The 27950-nt window shown below is 41.5% G+C and overlaps 1 long non-coding RNA gene across 1 annotated transcript in view; it reads left to right on the top strand.

Annotated features, from left to right (window-relative positions):
• The window catches only part of LOC148127444 (uncharacterized), a 109160-nt gene extending 82174 nt beyond the window's left edge, over positions 1–26986 (top strand). Inside the window, exon 3 of the long non-coding RNA XR_015742409.1 lies at positions 26940–26986. This is a non-coding gene — a long non-coding RNA (uncharacterized LOC148127444). The remainder of the gene's footprint in view (positions 1–26939) is intronic.
• Positions 26987–27950: the final 964 nt, after the last annotated feature.

The following is a 27950-nucleotide window of genomic DNA, read 5'->3' as shown; positions in this document are numbered from 1 at the left end:
TTGTCCATATATCCACCCTTCTGCCACTCAGCATGTAGCTTGAACGTTGAAATTTGGCTTCCAGTCTGAATAAATTTAATATAACGTAAAGCCTTAATAAAGAATCACGTTCACATTTGGTTCCTTTAGAATTTCCCCTTTATTTGTAACAGCTGAGTAACTTTAATTCTCCTCATCTTTGTTTTGTTTCTCTGTTTCATTTCATTATTATTTGCTTTGGTTTGATTCATTTTACTTACTTCATTTGGGCTTTATAACATTGAAAACAAAATGAATCAATCTACTACTCACTGAACCCATTTCCAAATGGGCAGCATATGAAATATTAGACAATCAAAACTTACACACAAACAATGTAAGCTTTCCTTTTGCTGTGCAATTTGATTTCTAAGTATGCAAGCTGTTTAGCTCATCTCTCTCTCTCTCTCTCTCCCTCCCTCCCTCCCTCTCCCCCAGTCTATGTGTGGGCCCTGAAAATAAAATAAAACATTACCCAGTTCAGAGTGGCATTATTTGTAATGACCAGTGTTCTGCAGATGAAGTCCTTTTCATAAGTTCACATTCAGTTACAATATTTCTTACATTTTACACATTTACACACATAGGCACATATGTGTTGGGAATAAAGTAGGCAGAGAACAACAATCCTGCTCGGAGGAGTAAGCATTCGCACTAAAGGAGTGAAAGTGATCGTTTATGGAGGAGATATAATATCTTGAAGAAACTCTAAGGAAAAACAACAAGCACTCACTTCGGTTATAATCTTATTTAGAAACCTCCAGTTCATTCACAAGAATCCACATTAAATACAGTATACTGTGTCAGCAAACCCAAGCCATTTAAGAGCATCTAGAGAGAGCTGCTTTATGCGTCCCCAAGTAAAAAATGACAAAATGCAGAGTCACTGAAATAGCTCATTAACAGTACAACCAGTTTCTTTTTATTTAACACTTTTCTCTGCTGAAGATGAACATGCTCCAGTCTGAAAATAAGCCAGAATGTATATACATCCTATTTCCATTCAATTTCTTATTGTTCTAATACATACTTACATACATACATACATACATACATACATACATACATGAACAATAAGCAAGAATTACTTGATAGATGGGGTCCACAGCAGAGGTACCTACGGTATCATGATGGCATAGTAAGTTTTCACACTGTATAACTGCCATCTTTTACTGAGGGCCACAATTCTGCTGTTAGGTCAAATAGGATTTAATTTACTACTTTTACTTTCAGAAACACATGGCCTGGATTTGTAGGATGGGACAACTTGACCAGAAGTGGTATTCAGCAGGTTCTGACCAGTTCTGGAGAACCGGTAGCAGGAATTTTGAGTAGTTCAGAGAACTGGCAAATACCACCTATGACTGGAGATTTTATAGTATCCTTCCCCTGCCATGCCCACCAAGCCATGCCCACAGAACTAGTAGTAAAAAAATTTGAGTCCCACCACTGATATGCATGCTATGGACCAGTGGTGGGATTAATGTTTTTTTTTCTTCTGGTTCTGTGGGCGTGGCTTGGTGGGCATGGCAGGGGAAGGATAGTGTAAAATCTCCAGTCAGAGGTGGGATTTGCCGGTTCTCCAAACTACTCAAAATTTCCGCTACTGGTTCTCCAGAACTGGTCAGAACCTGCTGAATATCACCTCTGATGCATATATACATACACATAATACATACATACATACATACATACATACATACATACATGTATTCTAGCTGCCAGGGTCCAGGAAAAGGGCCTCTTTTTTTTTTACTGTAGCTCTGCTCCTCTGAAAAGTTGTGCCCCTCAAGGTGAGATACACCTCCATCCTCTTGACCTTCTGGAAGGGATTTACAACCTGCCTGTGCTGATTGGCCTGGGGTCCTGATTGGGTGGGTGGGTGTTCTATATTGGAGGTGGTTAGTTGATTAAGAGAAGACTTCATCTACACCCTATAGTATTCGGATTTAACTCGTTTAATTTCTGCTTATTTAATAGTTAAAAGTTTTAATGTTTGTACCTATGTTTTATGATGTTTGTAAACTGCCCAGAGATGCTCGATGGTGAAATGGGCAGCATATACATAAAATAAAAAAATAAAAAAAGACAATAAAATAATGAAATAAAATGAAATAAATGATATAATAAAATAAAATGGTAGCCACTGACTGCAAATAAAAGGGCTCCAAGTGCTTATTTCTGCATGTATATTATTAATATTCCAATAGTAAGACATTAGAGCACACATGTAGGAATGCTCAATCAATAAACCATCACAGATTTATTTGCATGTTTATTTATTTGCATAAACAAACAGTTTATATGCATAAACATATTCTAAAATCTTTGCATATTTAAAATCACCCCAAAGCTCAAGATCTGAATAAATGGTTGCATTCAACTATCAAAATTATATGAATGAATAAAACCTTAATTATACAGTTAATAGACTTTGCATTTACTCCTTAACACTATAAAGAATATACAGATGTATAAAATGTAGTTGTGCATGTACTAGAATAGAATAGAATAGAATAGAATAGAATAGAGTAGAGTAGAGTAGAGTAGAGTAGAGTAGAGTAGAGTAGAGTAGAGTAGAATAGAATAGAATTCTTTATTGGCCAAGTGTGATTGGACACACAAGGAATTTGTCGTGGTGCAAATGCTCTCAGTGTACATAAAAGAAAAGATACATCCATCAAGAGTCAAAGATCATAAGGTACAACACTTAATAATAGTCATAGGGTACAATAAGCAATCAAATCATACAAGGAAACAGTCAGTATTGATCATAAGGATACAAGTGACAAAGTTACAGTCATAAAGTCATACTAACAGATATCTTTGTTTGACCAGTCTGCAAAGCAATTTAATTTAGTAGGTGGATTAACCATCATGTACTGTAGGTACAAATATTCTTCAATCGGTCCATTTTCTGCTAATTTTCTTTCATCACTGCATTGTGATATCATCATATGCAATCTAAACAAGTAGTCATAGGGACATAATTGTTCCCTGCTACAACACTGGCTTGGTTGAAAAGATGTCAGGCCAAACTAGTCAATGACACCAATGACAGCTTCACCATTGACAGCAGTCAATGACAGCTTCACCAAATGAAGCTTGTTTAGGACTATGACATTACTCAGAACAGCCCCACTGGAAATGGTCAAGTTTTACTTCAAGGTGGGACCAAAGTAACTTGCTTCATTTCAACTTCAAAATAGAATTCAAAGCCTGCACAATCTCAAGCCCAAAATGTTTGAGGTTAGAAAACCAGAGGTGGTGTTCAGCAGGTTCTGACCAGTTCTGAAGAACCGGTTGTGGAAATTTTGAGTAGTTCGGAGAATCGGCAAATACCTCATCTGACTGGCTCTCATCTATTCTCTGCCTCCCAAGTCCCAGCTGATCGGCTGGGTCTTCTTTTGTTGCCCTGCACAGGAGAACGGAGCTGGAAAGCAGGTTAGTGGGGTGGGGAGGAAATGGGAATTTGCAGTAACCTTCCCCCAGGAGTGAGGAGGTTATGGGGATTTTGCAGTAATCTTCCCCTGGAATGGGGTGGGAATAGAGATTTTACAGTATCCTTCCCCTGCCATGCCCACCAAGCCACACCCACCAAACCACACCATGCCCACCAACCCACGCCCACAGAACCCATGCCCACCAACCCACGCCCACAAAAAATAATAATCCCACCACTGTAGAAAACATCTCTTTGCACATCTCTACTCTCAATCTCTTGAAGTATGATGGAGAAAAGAGCAGGTATGACCAGTAGGTGGGCTGCACTTACATTAATAACCCGTTTGCTGGTTGTGAACGCATGTCATATAAATTGCTTGTTGTTTCAGAAGATTGAGTGAAACAATCAGTCAAATAATATGAAGAGACCTCAGAGTCATCAATAAACTAATCAAAGTGCATCTCTTTTTCATAATTGAATAGATCCAGCACATATCTGGAGTTGTTGAGGCTAACAGAAGCAACATAGCCCTTAGTTTCCAAATATATGCCTTTTACCAGGAATATAATTCTGCACTTTTATATGCAGTAGCTGAAGAAGAAAAAAAAGATGTGTGTGTAGGGGACAGTTTGGGAAAAAATATATACAAAGTCTAACATGAAATTATATTGGCAATTAAGAAAATAAACAATTATTAAGCTTTTAAGCAATCATGCCTTAAAATCATATTTCTTAAAGCCCATTAAATTCTTAAAAAAAAAACCTTTTATGCAAATAGATAAATATAAATTGTTTACTGCAAACAGAGCACTATTGACACTTTTTTCATTTTAGAAACAATTATAGCTGATACTTGAAAAGGAACACGGCAAACAACTCTTCAAATTGATTCTCAGATGGCAGTTGGTTACATACAGCAACAAGCAAAATTAAGAGAGTCGCACAAGGTCATGTTGAACAATTATTCATCACAAATTAATGCAGAACAAATATCTTTCCCATAGCCTGCTTCTCACATGGACTTTTGCTTAAATGGGCATTCTCTACTGCACTTAACACAAATGATTGAGTATTTAATATGCTCTATAACCCTTTTATGCACACAGTCTAGAAAGCTACCGACAGTATCATGATGGCATAGTAAGTTTTCACGCTGTATAACTGCCATCTTTTACTGAGGGCCACAATTCTGCTGTTAGGTCAAATAGTGGATTTAATTTACTACTTTTTCTTTCAGGAACACGTGGCCTGGATTTGCAGGATGGGACAACTTGACCAGAGGTAGTATTCAGCAGGTTCTGACCAGTTCTGGAGAACCAATAGCAGAAATTTTGAGTAGTTCGGAGAACTGGCAAATACCACCTCTGACTGGAGATTTTACACTATCCTTCCCCTGCCACGCCCACCAAGCTACGTCCACAGAACCGGTAGTAAAAAAAAATTGAATCCCACCACCGGTCCACAGCATGCATATCAGTGGTGGGATTCAAATTTTTGAATGTATGTATGTATGTATGTATGAGAACAATAAGAAATCGAATGGAAATAGGATGTAGAAATCCAGCATGTTCTGACCAGTTCTGAAGAACCGGTAGCGGAAATTTTGAGTAGTTCGAAGAACCGGCATATACTACCTCTGACTGGAGATTTTACAGTATCCTTCACCTGCCACCCCCACCAAGCCAAGTAGTAGTAAAAAAAAAATTGAATTCCACCACTGAACTTAACACAGCCAACTCTCAGTGGCCACCTCATCACATCCACCTCCCCATGGCCAACTCACTGTGGCCAACTCACCACAGTCAACTCGCTGCAGGACAACTTGCCACAGGACAATGTATCAATTCAATTTAATTATTTAAAATAAATAAACATTCTTTTAATTTTTGTCATGCCAATTTCATTTTGTCCTTCCTTTTGCATCCTTTTTAAAATGATTCTATTCCACCATTTCTTTGATTTAGGTATAACTCTTGTCCTGCAGTGAGTTGTCCCATTCTCCTCTCCTCTCCCCTCTTGCTCCCTTCTGCTCTCTTCTCCTTTCCTCTCTCCTTCTGTCTCCTCTCTTCTCCTCACCTCTCCCATTCTCTGCTCCACTCTTTTCTCTCCTCTCCTCTCCCAATACCTGCTCTTCTTCTCTCTTCTCTCTTTCCCATTCTCTTCTCCTCTCCTCTCCCATTCTCTGCTCCTCTCTCTTCTCTCCTCTCCTTTCCCATCTCTTCTCTTCTCCTCTCTTCTCCAATTCTCTGCTCCTCTCTTCTCCTCTCCCACTCTCTCTCTCCTCTCTCCTCCTCCTCTCCTCACCCATTCTCTCCTCTCGTCTCTCCTCTCTTTTCCCATTCTCTTTTCCTGTCCTCTCTCACTCTCTTCTCCTCTCTCTGCTCCTCTCCTCTCCAATTCTCTGCTCTCTCTCCTCTCCTCTTCTTTCCCATTCTCTTCTCCTCTCCTCTCCCATTCTCTGCTTCTCTCTCTCCTCTCCTCACTTTCCCCATTCTCTTCTCCTCTCTTTTCCTCCTCTTCTCTCCCATTCTCTGCTCCTCTCTCTCCTCTCCTCTCCTTTTCCATTCTCTTCTCCTCTCCTATTCTCTTTTCCTCCCCATTCTCTGGTCTTCTCTTCTCTTCTCTTCTCTTCTCTTCTCTTCTCTTCTCTTCTCTTCTCTTCTCTTCTCTTCTCTTCTCTTCTCTTCTCTTCTCTTCTCCTCTCTTCCACCTCACCAATTTGTCCTTTTGTAGAAAGCTTATCTATGAATTTATTTAAGCTTGCAATCTGGCTGTGAATCACCAATAAAGCTTTGGAGGATTTGGATTTGGATTCCGTCTGCTTCAAAGACCAGTTCAGTTTTGAATCCCACCAAGTCAGCGTTTGATTTGGCATTCACAAAAAGGGGGAAAAAAACCCAAATAGAATAAAGTCTAGATTGCATATCCAAAGGATAGCCTGAAATAAAATCTGCTCTATGTTTATGCAGTTGAGTGACTGATAGCTCAACTGCAGCAATACAAAGCCGTTTAATCAAATGGCTTCTAACGGTGGAACTGCTTGTCAGAGATGTTGGCGTTTGGGCTTTGTAGCTTGCAGACTTTCCCCAGAGGAGTATTTTTGCATTAGTCAATGTGGGCGTGATTTGTTCCAGCAAAACATGGAAAAATAGCCAGTGCCACATAATCTATTCTGCATCAAGTTTATTTCACACAACAGTTAGTCTCTCCTAAAACAGCTACAAACCTGATACCATTCAGAGCATGGAAAAACTCAAAGAAATAGTGAAAGATCAGAAGATGCGGAAAGACCTGGGCCCATAGAATTGCCAAGAGTTGGACATGACTGAATGGATAACATGAAAATAACTACAGACCTCTCACATCCTGGACATAAATTGTTTCAACTCCTACCCTCAAAACAATGCTATAGAGCACTGCACACCAGAACAACTAGACACAAGGACAGTTTTTCCCTGAACGCCATCACTCTGCTAAACAAATAATTCCCACAACACTCTCAAACTAAGACAGTATTACTATTCTTCTTCTCATCCTTCCTAATAGCTATCTCTTCCCACTTGTGACTATAACCTTGTTGCTTGTATCTTTAAAATTGATATTGTTTTATTTGTTTCCTAGTATGATTTGATTGCTTATTAGTAACCTATGACTATCACTAAGTGTTGTATCTTATGATTCTTGACTCTTGACGAATGTATCTTTTCTTTTATGTACACTGAGAGCATATGCACCAAAGACAAATTCCGTGTGTGTCCAATCACACTTGGCCAATAAAGAATTCTATTCTAAAGAGTTCTATCATCATCATCATCATCATCATCATCTCTTTTTCTTCTTCATCTCCTCCTCCTCTTCTTCTTCATTGTCATCAAAACAAGTACAGAACCAGCAGGATGTACCTTGGAGAAATGTTTCACTATCTCATTATTTCTTGCTTACTCAAGGCAGGTACCAGAAGCTTTCCAACTGTTGTTAGGTTCCAACTCTCATTATTCTCAACTAATATGGCCAATTAAGCAGAGAGCTAGTGATATCTAGAGGGCCACTAAATCAGTGGTGGGATTCCAATTTTTTTACTACCGGCTCTGTGGGGGTGGCTTAGTGGGCATGGTGTGGCTTGCTGGGCGTGATGTGGCTTGGTGGGTGTGGTGTGGCTTGGTGGGTGTGGCAGGGGAAGGATATTGTAAAATCTCCATTCCCTCCCCACTTCTGGGGGAAAATTACTGCAACATCCCCATTCCTTTCCCACCCCACTAACCTGCTTTCCACCTCAGTTCTCCCGTGCAGGGCAACCAAAGAAGACCCAGCCGATCAGCTGGGACTCGGGAGGCAGAGAATAGATGGGGGCGGGGCCAGTCAGAGGTGGGATTTGCCAGTTCTCTGAACTACTCAAAATTTCCACTACCGGTTCTCCAGAACTGGTCAGAACCTGCTGAATACCACCTCTGCACTAGATCTTTGTTCTACATCAGGAGTGACAAACTCGCAGCCCACGGGCTGGATTAATCACACGCTGGCCACACCCCACCTTCGTTTTAGCAAAGGGGAAAAAAGTTGTTATATGTCACATGACAACAATGTGTCATCGCAAGTTTGACACCTCTGCTCTAAATAATCTTTCCTTCCGTTTTTATCTTTTAAAAAAAAATCTTTAAAATTTTTAAGGTCATTATATCTAGATTTACCTACCCAGTTCAGTCTCAGCTACTTCATTGTTACTTCTTGCAAAGATGCTTTATTAACCAGAAATTTGTTTTCCTTTCCTGAGTCCAATTGGCCAAGTTCTTCTGGAATGTAAGGGGAAGATCTCATAGTACATTTCTCCCCAGATAGCAAAACTAAAATAGTAATTAATAAAACAAGGACCTCTTTGCTATCTCAAAACCTGCTGGCTGAGGCAAGCATCTCACAATGCCCAATGGTAGGGCTGGCATTCCATAAGATGATACAGGTAGTCCTTGACTTACGATCACAATTGAGCTCAAAATTTCTGTTACTAAGTGAGACATTCCTTAATCGCTCCATTTTACGACCTTCCTTGCCACAGTGGTCACTGCAGTTATTAAGTTAGTAACATGGTTGTTAAGTGAATCTGGCTTCCCCATGGACTTTGCTTGTCAGAAGGTCGTAAAAGGAGATCACGTGATCCTGGGACACTGCAACCGTCATAAATATGAGTCATGTTTCCAAGCCTCTGAATTTGGATTACATAGGCATGGGGATGCTGCAACAGTTGTAAGTATGAAAAAACAGTCATACGTCACTTTTTTCAATGCCAATGTAACTTTGAACAGTCATTAAATGAACTATGCTAAGCCGAAGACTACCTGTATTAGGGCAGGGTTGCCAAACCCAAGGCCTGCCGGCTGGATCCAGCCCACAGGGTGCTTAGATCTGGCCCATGGGACTGCCCTGGAAACAACGAAGGACCAGCCTGCAGTGCCTCTGCCAGTCATAATTGAGCTCCGGAGGGCTGCCCCGACATCCTTGATGTGATGATCCAGGGTGAGATACAAAAGCAACAAAGTCACAAAAACAGGGGAAGTCCCTTTAATTCCTTCAACTTGGCTTCAAAGGTCCAATTATCATTGACTGAAGAAAAAACTCCCCCACAAACAGTTGCAAAAAGGAAGAAATTCCATTCAAACTCAAAATACATATAAATTATAAATAGGAAAAAACAACACAAACCACACTGAAGCAATTAATGAGACATGGCACGGATAAGGGCCTGAAGACATCCACAGATATCGAAATACACACACTGGGAAGGATGCCAGAACTCAGATAAGAACTGACAGACTAGAATTATTTCACACTTTGTTTCCAGCACTGGGCCATGAGCAGTTTGTCCTTTTAAACAGTCCTCACAGCTGCAGCCCATGAAGGGGATCAGGACCCTTTCCTGCCCCCGTAGACCACACCATTCACATCTCTCCCTCATCCGCTCCTCCCTGCATGCCCTAGGATGAAGAGGGGATGGGCCTGGGTCTTCCTCTGAATGCCCTTCCCCAGTTTCCTCCACAACCTCTGGAGCCACACTCCCACTCCTTGTCGGCTGTTCTTCCACTCCCTCGGAGTCAGATTCTAACAGGGGTATGACACTTGAACTTCATTTTTGCTGGCAGAGTGTCAACTCGTAAAGCATTCCTGGCCAGTTCTCCAGTTGTTATAGGCGGGTGGGTGGGTGGGTTAGAACTGATGGAGCAGCTTGGTTGCTATGACCAGAAGCACATTCCATGCATACCTTTCTCCAGATTGTATCCCACGTTACTAGAGCCAACCAGAGAGGAATGTTTTCTATAGCCCACGAAAGTGCTGTAGAAACTGTGATTTATGACACACCCTGGAAGGAGTGGGGAAACAGGGTCATAGATAGGCAGTAAATTATGTGGGGCAGAGCCAACTGCACTTGGGAAAGTGCAGACATATTGCTCCTAATAAATAATTGGATTTCTTTTGAAACTTGGCTTGAGGCTCATACATTAATTAGGGCATCCATTGGAACCCTGACACAGAGAGCTGCAGGAGGCCATTGTGGCTGAAAACAGAGCCTCAATGAGTGACATCAAGCTGGCCACACCCACCCTGGCTATGCCCATCCTGGCCCCCTGAAATCAAACACAACCCTGATCTGGCCCTCAATGAAATTGAGTTTGATACCTCTGCGTTAGAGCTAGAGATCTCCAGGTGACCACCAGTTGACAATAAAATGATACAAAATTGCCACTCTTCCATTTTGTGGTCATCCAGAATTTTGCAGCCCTTCCCTGGCAGAACTAATTTAGATATTCCTGCCAAGCAGAAGCTCAATGCTTGACTTCTTAATCAAATGTGATGTGCAAAAACATAGAACAATATTCTAGCACAGAAGCAAAACAGAGATTTGGTTCCCAGCTCCATGGATGCTTGATCGCTGTCCCTTGTGATGCAACAGTGTGATAGCAGAGTTAAAGGGAATGCAGGAAGAAGTCCTGCCAAAATCAGCCTTTTTCTCCATTCAGCTGACCGCAGCTTCCACTGGAAAGCAGCCATTAAACAGCCAAGGGATACAGATGCATATGCAGTTTACCGTGAATAAATACATACATTAGTACAATATTTCCACCTTAGCTTGTTTATTTTTGTTTATTGATTTACCTAATTTATAGAGCCAGCCATTTCACAAGCTAGTAATTCTGGGTGGCATACATCATAACCAAAAACCCAGATATCTAAAAGCATCATCCTATCAGGAATATTAAAAACATTTTTAAAAAACTACAAAAGCGGCTAAAACTAGAATAACCGATAAAGGGATGTTGATAGTAATACAGCCACCTCACTGGATCCACCAGGGTCTCCAGGCCTGCTGATATAAATGGGTCTTGAGAGACCTGTGGAAGCTTAGAAGCGACAAGACCATATTCGCTTTGGATGGAAGAAGATTCTGCAGTTTGAATCCCACCACTGATGCCTACAATTGTGTCAGCTAGAAACAGCAACGAAAAAGAAAAACTGTTGAACATTCATTAAACTGAAGCTCAAGCTCATTTTTTAAAAAAATTCTCCTTAGGATTTGATAAACTGCCTGAAGTCGCTCCATATTTTATATTCAACCTCATTGTCCCAATTTTATTGTCATTGTAAACAGACCAGAGGTTCCATAACAAACAACCGTAAGACCGATCCAATCACAATGCAGCTAATCTATATGTACATAATCTTTTATGTACATATCCTTCATGACATAAAATACTTTTCCACCATTGTCTGAGATGAGGAGGTTGGATCCAAAGCCAAGATCCACTCATCAAACAGCTCCAGTAACTCTTCCAGCAGTTTTATGACAGTCTAATCAGTTTCAAAAGTTGTCTCATATTCCTTATAAAGGCACACTGAGCTGAAATAACATCGTCTTCCCTTTTAGTAACTACCTGATGTCATATCCTGAGGAAGTTCATAATTCAATGGGAAAATTTCCAGGAAGGAAGAGGGAGATGAGGTAGAGAAGAAACAGCTTTGTACAAAAACAAGGAGCAATCTGCAGAATCTCCTTTGGAAGAAAGCTGCTTGATAATATCCCACTAAAAGCAGTTGTGGAAGGGGAGTTCAGCACAGTGGAACTGGCTAATTGATGGAGATGTTTGCTGTTGACTAATGAGATCTCAGATGGAGTGAGGAGCTTTGAAAAGCCCCGTTTCCCAGCCCACCTGGAATGAACAGCTCAAACCTAGGCAGGCAGCAATAAAAAAAACCTACTCTGAGTAAATTCTCCTGTAGTTCTTGGTTCCTATAAGTCAGGGGTCGACAACCTTAAACACTCAATGAGCCACAAAGGTCCTAACTAGAACCCCCTCCCCCCATTCAATTATGGAGCTGACCAGAAGTCTGGTCCCTCCACCATCAAGTCTCGTCCTAGCATGGCTTCCTTTTCCCCTCTACCTATCCTATCTGAAAACCTTATCAAATGTGGAGCTGACTGGAAAACCCGCCCTTGCCATAGAGTCTCCTCCTGGCATCACTTCCTTTTCCCTCTACCTATCCTATCTGAAAACCTTATCAATTGTGGAGCTGAGTGGAAAACCTGCCCCTTGCCATAGAGTCTTCCTCCTGGCATGCCATGCTTCCGCCCCACTTATTGAAAGTTTGTCTTAAAATTGTGGCACCTACTGGTGACAGGGAACCACAGCAGAGGGATGAAAGAGCCACATGTGGCTCCAGAGCCAAGGGTTGCCGACCCCTATAAGTCTATACCTGAAACAAATATAATCATTTTGTAACTTGTCATCTATATCTGTGCCTGAATGTTCAAGGGTTCTCCAAGGCCTGAAAAAAAAATATTTCAAGGGTTCCTCCAAATTCAAAAGATCGAAAAGGGCTACAATGAACCCTCATTTGGTAGCCTCCTTCACCTCAGAGATTAAAGACTGACAGTGAGGATAGCAAATTTTATGGATAGAATCTCCCCAGGTATATCCATTTGGCTATGAATAGTATGGGCAAAATTCTGTCTATTATGTGCAAGCAGATAAAGAACTGTCTGAATTGTTCTTGAACCTGGCCTGACAAGATCTTAGTGTTTAGTCCTACAGAAGATCTGAGCATATAGAGCAGTGGTGGCATTCAACATTTTTTTACTACTGATTCTGTGGGCATGGCTTGATGGGCTTGGCAGGGGAAGGATACTGCAAAATCCCATTCCCTCCCCACCCCACTAACCTGCTTTCCAGCTCCGTTCACCTGTGCCTGTTCTCCATACCACTCAAAATGTCCACTACTGGTTCTCCAGAACTGGTCAGATCCTGCTGAATATCACCTTTAATATAGAAAAGTTGGAGGTGGAATTTGGACCTATGCTTCTGCTTTCATGCATACCCCTTTAACTCTCACATGGGTAAACTAAACACTGGTAAAAGCTAGAGTCCACCTACATTTATACTGCCTTTTCCCAAACTACCTTTTTTTCCCTCTCACGTTCATTAAAGTCAAATTTATAAAGACCACACTCTGATATGTTGGAACCGAATTTGCTGTTCCCATTAAATGTCAGCAACCTACAACCTGCAGTGGCTCTGAAATCAATAGAAAGTGAAAATTGCCCAGCAAACTTAGGAGAAATTATGGTTAGAAGGTCTTGGAAATACCAAACAACAGGTGCAAAAAGGTATTTGGCCACTATTTCCATTTTACAACAATTACTGTTTTTTTTTAAAAAACTAATAATAAAAAAGGAAGGACTTAGCTTTGCAGTTCAAAAACATTGCCCGAATCATAAAGAGCTGCTAATAACAGTTCAGCATTTTTATTCTCAAATCATCTCTCTATTTAAATTAGTTTAAGGCTGCTGTTAGATCCTTCAGTTTTGATACAGGGCAGAGTCATTTTTCACTTGTTTATCTATTTCCTTCATAGTCATTATTGCTCATTGAGTTTTTGAATTCTTTAGGGGCATTGATTTCTTGCATGTTTGGCTTGTACAATCACAGCAATTAAAATTTAACAGATTAACAGATAATCAGAATTGGAAGGGACCTTGAAGGTCATCTAGTCCAACCCACCGCCCAAGCAGGAGACCCTACACTATTCCTGACAAATGGCAGTCCAATCTCTTCTCGAAAGTCTCAAGTGATGATGCTCCCACAAACTTCCGAGGGCAAAAATACAACAAATGCTAATACCATGTTTAACTGGGAAAAAAAGTACATGAATGGAAGAGAACCTTCCTTCCTTGGGTGTAAAAGTTCAGTTAATCCACTCAAATGTAAGGGTGACAAGCTTTTTTTTTTTTTTTGGTGCTTTTTAACAAATCACCCTTCATATATTCAGCCATAACCATTTCCTATCATACAGACTTGGGTAATTTAACTAGTGTGATTTGAAAGGCTATTGACAGATCCTGGACATAAACCAGAGGTTTACAATCAGGGATTTAAAAGATGGGTTATTTTTCAGGAGTAACTCACAAGGTCCCAATATGCTGCATATAACAGAGCAAGATGAGCCTACAAAAGGTATAATACAATTTTCATACAGCCTGCCTTTCTTATCAACTATTTTCTCAGCTGTGGCTAATGAAGGGAATCAGGGCCCTTTCCTCCCCTGTAAACCATGCAACCCACGTTGCTCTCTTCTCCGTTTCTCCCTGCATGCCCTGGTATGAAGAGGAGGTGGGCCTGGTTTTTCCTCTGAACTCCCTCCCGCTTGTTTTATCTCTCTCCTGCTCTGCCCAGCTGGACTTTGCCCTTCCCCAGCCTCCTCCACAGCCAATGGAGCCACACTCCCATTCCCTGTCCAGCTTCCTCCTCAGATTGAGACTCTGACAGGGGCATGATAGTGGTATTTATTTTTCTACTTGCATTTTTACATGCTTTCAAACTGCTATGTTGGCAGAAGCTGGGACAAGTAATGGGAGCTCACTCCATTACATGGCGCTAGAGATTTGAACTGCCGAACTGCCAACCTTTCTGATCGACAAGCTCAGCATCTTAGCCACTGAGCCGACATGTCCCTTTATTCACTTGTATATTAAGGGTCATTCCTTATTTCAATGTTTTTATGGTCACAGCATTTTTCCTCCTGTTTTCCAAAGGACTAGGAGAAGGTATGTGATCCATGACTTGTGTGTAAGCCATATATGGCCATTCAGCACCCCATATGAAGCCAATGTAAGGCAAGAGTCAGTGCAGATGTTTCTGGCTTGGGAAAATAGAAGGCTTCAACAGAAGAAGCTTCAACAGAAGACAAAGTAACTAGATATTCTTGGTGATAACAGAAACATGAGTTTGAGAGAAGTCAATGAAGCAAGTATGGACAGATATCTTGCTGAAATGATGTTCATCAGTCATCATGGAATATCTGAAACAACAACACTGTGAGATCATGTTGCCAAAATTAAGCATTACAATGGCTGATTGTTTTCCCTTCATTGATTGATTGATTGTGGGCCAATATATAAGAGTCCACATGGATTTGATGTCAATCAATCAATTGAAGACTGCCTAACATCAGTTAAAGTAATCAAAACATTGTCAATTCTTAGCAGTCACATAAATAGATGTTCTCCATAACAATCTGTCCCTAACCTATTCTTTCAGGTCTTCCAACAGGTTTTTCCTCCCCACAGAATATATTTACTTTATAAAATATCACAGAAGAAAACGGGCAGAAAGCCCTTAGGACAATTTTTCCTGTTCCCTGCCTAAGAAACTTTTAAAACCATTAAAGTCCAAACTATACTGCAAGAAAGAAAAAGAGAGAGAGAAAGAAAGAAAGAAAGAAAGAAAGAAAGAAAGAAAGAAAGAAAGAAAGAAAGAAAGAAAGGGTAAAGGTAAGGGCAGAGGTGGTATTCAGCAGGTTCTGACCAGTTCTGGAGAACCGGTAATGGAAATTTTGATACCACCTCTGACTGGAGATTTTACAATATCCTTTCCCTGCCATGCCCACCAAGCCACGCCCACAGAACCAGTAGTAAAAAAATTGAATCCCACCACTGGGTAAGGGTAAGGGTAGGAAGAGGAAGGAGGAGGAGGAGGAGGAGGAGGAGGTTGTTATAGGTAGTCCTTGACTTAAGACAAGTTACTTAGCAACCATCTGAAGTTATGACAGATCTCTACTTATCACCTGGATTCAAAGTTGTGATAGTTGTGATGTGGTTTTGATTGTGTGATTGTGGCTACCACCCTGTTCTTGAATTCTTCTACAGATAATGAAATTGAAATTGAATATCTGTGAAGATTCTCAGTCATCCAGGTTGTAGTTGAAGCTGGTAAATAATGCTTTGTCTAAGCTCAGAGCTAACTAACAGCCTGAGCATATGTAGTTGTTTGTTTCGCACATTGGGCCAAACTGTGGTTTGTTAACCCAACCATAGTAGCCTGATTCACATTGAAAACAGCCATACATCATTGTTGTTCAGTCGCTAAGTCATAGACCATAACACTTTGCAACCCACATGGACCCCAACACTCCCACTGTCCTCCACTGTTTCACACAATAAGCAAAGATCAGTGGTTGAATAACCTCATCTGAATTCATATAATTCAGTCAAAAGATGGCTTGTTTAGTTCTGACAGCAAGCTACCCTAGAGGCTTATCAATCAAGATTTGTGGCTTAGTGTTACTGTATATGTGGTTACAGCTTTTTCAACACCTGTGATTAAAATAAACTTCACGACAAGTAAGCAGGACATGTAAACACTATGTGTGCATGTTGTGTCTTTGTGAAATAGCGAATGTCTGGGAATTGTTGTGAAAATGTTTATGTGTGTTATTGCTTCATCTTCCACCACTATTTGGTATCTGTGGTATCATAAAATAATGCAGATCCAGTTACTGGGGTAACAGCTCTTGTTTAGCAAGTTCATTTGCAATGGAAATGAGGCCTGGGTCAGCTGTTGTACTTCTGTGAAACAGATCTGGCTTTGCAAAGCTTGTATTAAATTTACTTTCTGAGTGGTTCCTTTGCAAAAAGGCTTTGATCTGTCAGGACTTTGGCCTGGACAACGTAACCTTAATTGCTGATATAGTTGCTGTTTCCAAAACAGCTCCAGGAAGATGAAACTGATGACAATCAAGAGACCGAAGATGGTTGGGTTTAAAAAAAATATATCAAAGGGAGCCAAAAAGCAGGCTACAGCTGAAAGCTCAGGGATTGTAACTGTTAAGACCACTGAACATTGAATTTGTAAGCCTTCTTCTCAAATTGCGGGTCATCTCTAAGCTCAGACAAATCATTATTTACTGGCTTCAGTTCTGCAAATACTCTGCCCTGGGACTCATCAGCCACCGGCAAAGCAGAAGAAAGGCCTGCTTTGCAGGGTGGCTGCAGAAAGGACATTTTTCTTTAGTAGAAAAGGCTGCGGGAACCTCAGCTACTGTCTTTTGTTCTTCCAAGCCAAATTTCCCTTTGTATCTTAGCTGTGATGACCCGGGGTGTGGCAAAAAGGCAACACAGTCAGGTAATCACCAGGAGTCCCTTTATTAGCTCCAACTTTGCCCCCAATGTCCTGGTTACCTTCTGGCTGGAGAAAAACTCCCAGGAACAAACTTTGGCTGTAGAGAATCAAGTCCAAAACAAGGTCAACAAAAACTGTAACTATAAGTCCAATCAAGGCAAAATGAGGTAATTAGTCTGGCAGGGCAGGCCCAAGAATTCCAGACGTGAAGGCATGGCAATAACACAGTTGGGAAGATGCCAGGAACACAGATAACCAAAGTCAACATAAGATAAGCTCTCTTTTCCATTCCTCCCTGTGTGCCCTAGGATGAAGAGGGGGTGGGCCTAGGTCTTCCTCTGAAGTCCCTCTCCCTTGTTCCACCTCTTCCCTGCTCTGCCCAGTCAGAATTTGCCCTTCCCCAGTTTCCTCCACAGCCAATGGAGCCACACTCCCACTCCCTGTCAGCTGTTCATCTTCTTTCAGACTCTGGCAGGGGCATGACATTAGCTTTCTTTTAGATAAGATAAACTTTATTGTCACTTTTTTATGTACTCAATGGCACACATGTACACATATGCATATACATATACATTCAAACACGTATACATATATCAAGCAACAGTGGTGGGCTGCAACCGTTTTAACAACTGGTTCTGTGAGCAAGTGCAGCGTTCAAAAAATACCAATTTGAGACCTCTACAACTTACGTTCTAGGCAGCCCCAGTAAGTAGAACAGCTGAGGCATGGAAATCCACTGTGCTGCGTGAACCAGCTGAAAAGATGGAAATATAGGACAGGATAGGGTGGGACAGGTATATATATCCTTTTAGAAGATCATTGAAGCAGGTGGAGGTTTATTTGTGTCCTAGGGTCACCTGAGTATGGGATGAACACAGAAGTAGTATTCAGCAGGTCCTGACCAGTTCTGGAGAACCGGTAGCAGAAATTTTGAGTTGTTCGGAGAACCAGCAAATGCCACCTCTGACTGGCCCTGCTCCCATCTATTATCTCTGCCTCCTGAGTCCCAACTGATTAGCTGGGTCTTCTTTTGTTGCCCTGCACAGGAGAATGGAGCTGGAAAACAGGTTAGTGGGGTGGGGAGGGAATGGAGATTTTGCAATATCTTTCTGCTGCTACACCCATCAAGCCATGCCCACCAAGCCATACCACACCCACCAAGCCATGCCCACAGAACCATTAGTAAAAATGTTGGAATATCACCACTGGATGAACACCCTTTGAATGGTGTGGGAGTAGGAATGTATTTCCAGAGGAAAAATTGCAGACTGCAGGAACCAGGAGCACTACTCAAGTAAACCTGCAAGTGCTTCAATGACCCTCTAAAAGGATGCAAATGACCAGCTGTCTGCAAGGAATATAAATTCTTCTATTCCCCACTACCTGTCAGAGCTGAAGAAACTTCTTGGATGAGAAGTGAAACAGCTTCAAAAGAAAAATGAAGAAACTCCAATTGTCTCCTGAAAAGCACCTTTGGGACAACCATGACCTGGATGACTGAGAATCTCTACAGACTTCTCAATTCATATGTTACAGTTTTCATTTATTGTAAGAATATTTGTTATGGAAGCTCCTCAGAACACAACACAAAATCTTTCTCTTCTCTTTGAATGATAGTGCCACCCTTACAGGCTAAACCAAATGTTGTTTTTCTGCAATATATTGCAATAGTGTCTTTCTATCTATACTATAGTAATTCTTTTGAAATTTGCATATTCGATGTAGCCTAATTTTTAATAATGAATTTCCTTGGGGTGGGGGGAGAGGACTGATCTATAAGTGGATACCCCAGACCCTTCATGGAAATCAAATACAATGGCATCTCATGCATCCTATAAAAACACAGACCTTAACAGTGAACTGGAAAATCTTGATTTATGTTTAAAATCACTTTGGCTCATATTCAGGAGTCTTTTTTTTAAAGCATATTTTTTCTGTCCAACAATAAAATCACTGCTACCTGCACATATCCATTCTAGAACATTGTTAAAAATGGCAGGCTAAAAAGATCAGCAAAATCTTTCAAGGATGTTCAATCTGTATAATTCCATTAATTTTAGCCATTAATAGATGCATTTAAATTTGCAAGATTATAAATTTGTAAGGTACAGTTCAATCTCATCTTTGCTTTCTTCCTTCCCCTTCTTAGTGGTTCCTTGGTGGCATTTGGACAGGAAAGGAGATGAATTTCAGGAAAAAAAATCGGCAAGCTAAAAGCTTTTGCCATCAAACAGTTACAGAGGCGTTATCCTGATCCTGCCCTCTTCCTTAAAAATGAAATTTTGTATATTGATGGCATAATGATTGCCCTCTAGTGGAGCAATCTACCAACTTCCAGAAAATGCCAGGATAATTCAGCTAATGAATTTGTATTTTTTTTCCTGTTCCCACAAATATTAGATAGTTGAATGTCTATTAATGGGCTGAATAGTTTCCTTCTGTCTTTCTTTTTTTATGAATCTCAGCTTGCAAGGAATTGCCAGAATCCTGAACATTTCTTTCCTCTTTTTCCTCTTTCATTCAAAAGGTAAACTAAGATTTGCTCTTTCCCCAGATCTCACTGCTGTGTGGCAGACTCCAAATCCCTGAATCCCCCATTTCTCCTCCCCACGACAATATATGTCATAGAGAAGGATTAGCCGTGCAGTTCTTCAGCAATACAGAAGTTTATAAACCCAATAACCCAAGAGGTTCCTTCCAACCCATGTATGAATTTTGAATTAGCACTCGCAAATCTTGACTAATATTTGCAATGGAAACGGTACATCAGCCAGATTAGCAAACTTCATAGTAGTTTGTTTGCAGTCTTCAAAGGGATTCAGAAAAGGCAAGCTGGGATAAGGAGGGTTGAGAGCAAGAAGCCAGTTTGTGAAATCATCACCTTCTAATGAAGAGTTTAAAAGTTTTCTCTTCTGGCTTGGCTAACTTCTCATTTAAATATTTATTCAAGAGTAGCTCTCCTGAAATTTACAGCCAGATTCAATGAAGGTAGGGTCCCTTCATTGGGGTCAATGGGATTTATTTGCACAAAACTATCTGTAGGAACTACAGATCTACCTGTCTGAATTGTGCACAGAACAATATTAAATTCCAAGGGAATTTCATGTACAAGTAGCGCTCAGCTTACAGCCAGAACTGACACCAGCATTTCTGTGGTTAAGGAAAGCCGAGGTCTCTTTGCCCAGCTAATTGTCTGGATTGTCCCAAAGGTGCTTTTTTCAGGAGGCAACTGGACTTTCTTGTTTTTTCTTTGAAGATGTTTCACTTCTCATCCAAGAAGCTTCTTCAGCTCTGACAGGAAAGTGGGGAATGGAAGGATTTATACTCCTTGCAGACAGCTGGACATTTGCATCCTTTTAGAGCGGGAGTGTCAAATTCAAGGCTCGGGGGCCAGATCCAGACCAAGGGGTGCTTAGATTTGGCCCAACGGACCACTCCGAAACAGCAAAGGACTGGCCCGCAGTGCCTCTGCCAGTGAAAATGGAGCTTGGGACGGCTGTGTGCAGCCCTCCCAGGCTCTGTTTTTGGCCATGATGTCCTCCTGCAGCCCTCTGCCAGTGAAATTGGAGCTCCTTTTTCACTTGCAGAGGGCTGCAGAAGGGCGTTGCAGATGAAAACAGGGCCTGAGAAAGGCGTGTATGGCCCACCCGAACTGTTCTCACTGGCAGAGGGCTGCAGGAGGGTGTCATGGATGTAAATAGAGCTCAGGGGCTTGTTTTCGCTGGCAGAGCATCCAAGCCACCATAGACGCCCCTGACACAAGTGACATCAAGCTGGCCACCTACCCCGGCCCCCAAAGTCAAGCACAACCCTGATGTGGCCCTCAATGAAATTGAGTTTTATGCCCCTGTTTTAGAAGGTCGTTGAAGCACTTGGAGGTTTATTTGTGTCCTCAGGGTCCAGCTGCCTCCTGAAAAACCATCTTTGGGTCAGATGGATGACAGAATTCTCTGGATTATTTTGCAACTTTTTGAAGTGTGCGGGGGAGTAGCTTTATAATTGTAGCGTCAACTCATAAAATAATTCTATGGTCTTTTTAGAGTTGCCAACAGAAAGGGAGCGGGGAAAGGGGTTTGAAAGAGCAGTGCGGCAGCTTGGAAATGGAAAGTGCACTCCATAAGTAGTTTTTCAAAGATAGTAACTAGGTGACTGAAGTTTCTGCCGTGCAAATATCTAACTGGAGAACATGATTGATGACTCTTGGCTATGGATGTGTCTCATTGGAGAATATGAATTATGATACACCCACGGAGTGGGGGGAAACCACGGCCAAGGGTGACAATGAATGATGTGTCTCAGAGTCAGCTACACCCAGGCAGTGCCGGACATGTTAACTCCCAATAAATCCTTTTTAAGTTTTGGAAGTTTGGCTCAAGACTCATGATTTAATTGAGGTAAACTCTCGCTTGCATTGATTAATCTTTCCAAAAGGATGCAAGAACACAACACACCTGGTTATTATCCAAATGGGAAAGCCCAGTGTTGAGGACCACACCGGGATGTTGAAAAAAATAATCTAGAAGAAGGTAGATGCTAACTGAGCCCAATTATATGATCTTTTTGCCATGATTGTTAAGTGCATTGCTACAGTTGTTAAATGAATCATGTGGTTGTTAAATGAATCCAGATTCCCCCGTTGCCTTTGCTTGCCAGAGGCTTCTGTTCTGACCAAGGCTTCTGAGACTGTAATTATGCACACACTTATTTTTTTTAAAAGTCTTGGTTTTTTTTGCAATGCTGGGAATTATGTTCATTCCCAGCTGGTAATGAATCTCAAACAATCTCTCGAGATAAGCACCCACCTTTCTTTCCTGTGAAGTGCTGCCAAGAACAGAAGTATCAAATGAACTAGAAAAAAATCCAAGAGAAGTACAAAGAGCTTCAAGAATGAATCTGAACCAAACGAACAACTTTGCTTCCTCCAAAGGTTTCATCATCCTTGCCTGTCCTTTAGACCTTACGGGAGAGGCAATCACCTCCCAGCCTTACTCCTGAGTCAGCCCTTTTGTTTCAGCTGCTCTCACCTTCTAGCAGCTCTGTGCACATGCGCACTGGGAACAGGCTCCTCTGGGTCCTCTGCCTCGCTGCTGCCAGATTCTGAAGGCTCCTGAGTCACCACCCCATTCCCAGATGGTCCTGGCTCCATCTCTGCATTGGACACAGGACCCTTGTCTGAGTCCTCTCCTGGCTCCCTGACTGATCCCCGTTCTTCCCCACTGTCCAATTCTGCTGCCGTCTGTGCAGGCTGCCGGTGAACTGCAACACTGTCTGGGAAGGCAACCTCAAATGCAAACACATGACCCTGAATGCCACAACCATTATAAATACATGTAGATTGCCAAGTGTCTGAATCTTGTAACCATGACCAAGCTGCAAGTCACTGCAAGTTTTTCAGTGCTGTTGTAACTTTGAACAATAAGCTGAGGATCACCACACAGGTCAGCACACAGGAGCATGCAGAGGTCAACTGTGGAACTGTCAATTCTCAAGTGTTAGAATCTAAGCATTTGTGTGTTACACAGGAAGAACATAATCACAACCAGAAACCTAGGGAGAGTCTGAATTGTAGATGTGATATAACTAATAAAAGCAAGACAACCTCCATCCCTTTTGTCCATGTAACATGACATCAAACGGAGGGATTTCCATGGGAACAATATTATTTTGAAGAAAGCTTTGGATCCCTCAGGTGGCTCTGGTCACAGCATTTTGCAAAATGACATTATTGTGTGTGTCATAGTTCTGGTAGCATTGCTCTGGTGTTTTCCAGGTTGGCTGCAGATGCAACTGGATTAAACAGCTGATAACATAATAGGATGGGGAGAAGTCATCTGAAAAACAGCTACTTTCGAATGTCTCAAAAGTGTTTTGTTTTTTTCAAGAGGCAACTGGACTTTCTGGTTTTTCTTTGAAGACGTTTTGCTTCTCATCCAAGAAGCTTCTTCAGCTCTGACTGGATGGTGGGGAATGGAAAGATTTATACCTGAAGAAGCTTCTTGGATGAGAAGCGAAATGTCTTCAAAGGAAAACCAGAAAATCCAGTTGCCTCTTGAAAAAGCATCTTTGGGACAACCATGACCTGGATGACTATAGAATCTCTCTAGACTGCTACTTCTGAAGTTCAGATTTTTAGTCAGAGCCAAACCTTCTGGACAAAGGGGCATTTAGGAACATAGTGCCAACATCTGGCCCCAGGAAAGTCTTCTAGGAAGCAATTTGGCCTTTGGGCTCAATTGTCTGCTCTGTGTTTGTGAAGTATTCTAAATTGGTGCCCATTGATAAATTTGTGCAGCAAATTCAATTTCCCCGTTTGGGCTAGATTTTCAGCATGGTCTCAATTCTGTTACTGAATAACTCATTGTCTGGGTTTGCACAATACATTAAGCTATAAATTAACCACAGTTGACATAATATGCTAGGCTAAAAGAAAAAAAAAAACTAAGATCGAATCTAAATAAGCTTAGCCTGTTGTACCAAATGCAGATGCAGTGTCTTTAAGAGCCTTGGATAAGTGTGATGTACAAACACAGCTGGCGTATGAAACTCTTCCTTTTATGTGTCCTGAATCTTCATTCAGCTTTATTAAATGATATTGGGCTCCAACGTTTAGGAGAGAGAGGATTTCCCCTCTTCACTTCCTTCCCTCCACAAATAATTGTACGAAGATAATCACGCTCGAGTTCAGCATGACCCCTAGTGATTCCATCCTTGTAATTTTCTTGCAATGTTATGAAACTAGATTGCTACTATCTTCTAAGATATTTTTTTTTCAACTTCCCAGTGTAGTCCTCAACCCTGGAATTTCACATCTGGGCAATAACCAGGTGTGACATGTCCTTGCTTCCTTTTTGAATAATTAGTCGAGGAAAATGGGACCACCCTAAACTGAGACACATAATAAAAAAAAAATCTACAATCAAAAAGCTGGGGAAAGAGACCCCAGGCAAAATCTGGCACAGAATACTGGATTGTCTTCTCGGAACAACTGGGAGCAACTGGGAAGATGTTTCAAAGCCCTTAATGCAATGTTTCTCAACCTTAAAAACTTTTAAGATGTGTGGACTTCAACACCCAGAATTATCCAGCAAGCATGCTGGCTGGGGAATTCTGGAAGTTGAAGTCCACACACCAAGGCCTTAAAGCACTGAAGGAATCAGTTTCTCCCATAGAACTTCTTCCATTTTCTGCTCTGTTACCCCACTAAAACTTTAAGAGGACAGTAGCTTCTTCCAGAGATCTTTGGAAGGGAAAGTGGTACTGTCATGGCAGTAGGCGGTAACTTACTTACTTACTTACTGTATGTATGTATGTATGTATGTATGTATGTATGTATGTATTGTGGCGCAGTGGTTAGAGTGCAGTACTGCAGGCTACTTCTGCTGACTGTCGGCTGCCTGCAATTTGGCAGTTCAAATTCCACCAGGCTCAGGGTTGACTCAGCCTTCCATCCTTCCAAAGTGAGTAAAAGGAGGACCCAGATTGTTGGGGGTGATATGCTGACTCTGTAAAAAACCACTTAGAGAGGATTGTAAAGCACCATAAAAGCAGTATATAAGTCTAAGTGCTATTGCTACTGCTACTTATTTATTTATTTAATTTATATGCCATCCATATTACCAATTGTTTTTGGCAGGTATAAAAAGTCATCAGGCTGGCCAGAAATCAACCTTTTTCCTTCAAATAATTTGCTCATCTTGACTGACCTGACCAAACTGTATTAACTGAAAATGAAATTCATTCTCTGTCTCTCTCTCTCCTCTCTCTGTCTCTGTCTGTCTGTCTGTGACAATTCATCTTCATGACTTCTGAGGATGATAATCCATAACAAAGGGAACCTGAAGATAATACATCCTACAGATCTCACTGAATATCCTGGTTTAAAATCTCATAAGTTTTAAGATTGATAGAGAGTACCTTGAAGATAACTATTGAAGTAGAGTTGTTGAAATCTTGAAGTAGAGGTGCTATGTGGGAGAAACATGAGAGTCTCAGTGTAATCTGAGTTGCTGCATTCTGGACCAATTGGAGCTCCAGATGGTCTTCAAGGGAAACCCCAGGGAGAACTCAACGCAATAACCGAGGGGTGTGAAAATCAATTTCATTGGGGGTCACCTCAGGGCCCTGGTTGACCTCAGGGGGTGTCTGGGGGACATGGCCAAATGAGTGGGTGTGGCCAACTGGCTGGGCATGGCCAACGACACCAGTCCTCAAACTGCTGGCATTTCCTCTGCACTGGGTAGACCAGGCTGAAGTCATGCTGGCCTGATCTTTCCTCTTCACATTAGATAGACTAGGATGGCCCCATGGGCTGGATCTGACCATATCGCGGCATGCATCCAGCCCATGGACCTTGAGTTTGACACCCCTACAATAACCCAACAAAGAAATGTGTAAATCACAAGTGTTTCCAAATACCACATTTTGTCATGTAAATACATTTCTGCCATTGCACTGGTCTTTCTTTAAAACTTTATTTTTTCTAACTTATTAAAAGACTTCAGACTTCTGTATAATTCATTTTAATGGACCCTAAGTTCAGGTACCTTTTAAAAATGGTTATAAAATAATAAAAATTTATGTAGTAAAAACGTCTATATTCACACAGTGGCACACAGAGTTTCAAATGAAGGAATGCATTCCCCAGACTAACATGAATATGATATCTAGAGATACAATGCCTCAATTTGAATGACATGTGTCCTTTACAGACGTCATTTCCACAATATCCCAGGATTTTTTAAGTGTTTCCCTTTTCACGGGTACTGCTGATTTTTGGTACATTAAATCAAAGTTAGAGATTTAAGGGCTTGGTAAGGAAGAATAACATAGATAGGTGGGGTGAGCCTTTAATGAAAAAAAAATGGATAGGACATGAAACAGGATGGTCCATAGGAAAGGTAAAGTAAAATCAAGATGGTGGATGCAGTCATGTGATCAAAGCTCTAAAAAGGGGTGGGGATTTGAACACATGATTGTGGCTGCCATCTTAAATATATTGAATCTCTTTGACTTCCTGCACCTCCCGCCCCACACCCATAAAATAAGAAAAATATGATTTTTTGTTGTTGGCCCTGGACTTGCATGGCTCCCAAATCCATTGGGATTGCCTATGTCTTCAAAAGATAAAAGGTCTTAAGCATATGTATCCTTCACTGTTTATTTCTCTATTAATCCTCTTTTGGATTCCTGTTGGCAAGGCTGGAAAAGACCTCAGCATGCAATTTAGAGCAGGTATTATCAGAGGTGCCAGCGTACTGTTTGCTGGACTGAAGGGGTTTAAACCAGTGGAGGGATTCAAATTTGTTTACCACCGGTTCGGTGGGCATGCTTTGCACGCACACAGAGGCTTTCCTCCTGACCTTCTCCTGCACTCCTACACTCTCCCTGTCTCTTCGACAGCTGACACGCGGCAATCTGCTGTGCCGCATGATGCAGCTGAGTGTCAAAAGCAGGAAAGAAAGGTCAGTATGGAGCCAGGGTAGGTGGGTGGATCCAGCAGCTGATCATCAGAGCGAACTGGTTCGCTCCCAGATGATCTTGGGAGCTACCAATTCGGACAAACCGGTAGAATCCCATCCCTGGTTTAAATCCAAAATTTTCTTTATTGGTTTCTATGATGGCCCTTTTGCTTTGCCTAACCCCCATTCTCTAATAGCAATAGCACTTAGATTTATATACCACTTTATAGTGGTTTACAGCCCTCTCTAAATGGTTTACAGAGTCAGCATATTTCCCCCTAGAATCTGGGTCCTCATTTTACCCACCCGGAAGGATGGAAGGCTGAGTCAACCTTGAGCCTGGTGCAATTTGAACTGCCAAATTGCAGGCAGCTGGCAGTCAGCAGAAGTAGCCTGCAGTACTGTACTCTGACCATTGCACCACCGTGGCTCATTATAGCCCATTGTTTCCAGTTTCTGGATGTTTCCAACTTCCGTGGTTCCAACTTCCATGGTACATATCTTGTTATAAATGTGTTGAATTCTTTTAGTTCAATTGAATAATTAATAGGGTATAATTTGTTTCAATCTTTTCTCCAGGATGGAAATACGCCTTTGTTCCTGGCAGTACAAAATGGCCACCCTGAAGATAGCTTGCAATACTGCACTCTAACCACTGCACCACAGAGGCTTTTCATAATACTCACATCCCATCCATCTAAAATTATCCTATCGTTAGCACATGCCTATTTTTCCTTACAAATAAAATCACGTGCTTTTGAATTTTGATGTTAAAAACCACCACCACCACCTTGGGAAGAGTCAAAATATGCAAATGGCAGGATTTCTTAATAAGCTCAAGCTTAGAATCACACGTGCCAGCAACATAGGAAGAGTTCAGCAATTGGAAGCCACGTTGGGCAAAATGAAACCACGGCCAATGGCACCACTATCTGCCACGAGATCCCCACTTCTACCAGTTCCTCTTTGCAACAACCAAGTCTAACACCTGGTTTGGTCCATAGTGGCAAGGCAGCATCTCTACTGTGGTAACAATTTGGAAGCAGGATGCTGAACAAGATATATACACGATGTCAAATATTGGCTGCACACTTCTAAGCCAATCACTTCTAAATAAATTAACCATGGCACTGCCTAATATGATCCACCTGCTTTCTTCCCTGTGCTGTTCCAGACGTTACCTGAACCCCCCTTTGATTAAATGTCAAAAGCATGCCTTTTGCCTGCAGATTTCACTGAAGGCGGATAACAGAAAGGTTCCTCCTGTGTGTCTCCATAAAACTGAAATAAATTCCACTGGCATCTTGTAAATTTTTATTTTCTACAATGACTGCAGGCCCCATCTGCGACCCAGCTGTTATTAGAAGGGAAAGCATTGGCCCTTCTGCATTACAAAACAGCATAGAACAGTAATTGCCAGTGGAAGAGATTAAGTGTAGACACTAAAAATGTTTACTCGCAATGAATATGCATAACGATGGGTAGGAAACAGCACTGGAAGATTAAAAAGAGAGAAGGGTTTGTTTACAAGGCTGGGAAAAAAAGAGAAAGAAATGGAATGTCACTTGGCCCCAAGCCTGAAATAGGAAC

Source organism: Pseudonaja textilis, chromosome 2 (assembly GCF_049901715.1).
Source record: "Pseudonaja textilis isolate UNSWEBS1 chromosome 2, rPseTex1.2, whole genome shotgun sequence".
NCBI lineage: Eukaryota > Metazoa > Chordata > Lepidosauria > Squamata > Elapidae > Pseudonaja > Pseudonaja textilis.
Note: the sequence above shows the minus strand (reverse complement) of the source record. Positions and strands in the feature narration are given on the sequence as shown.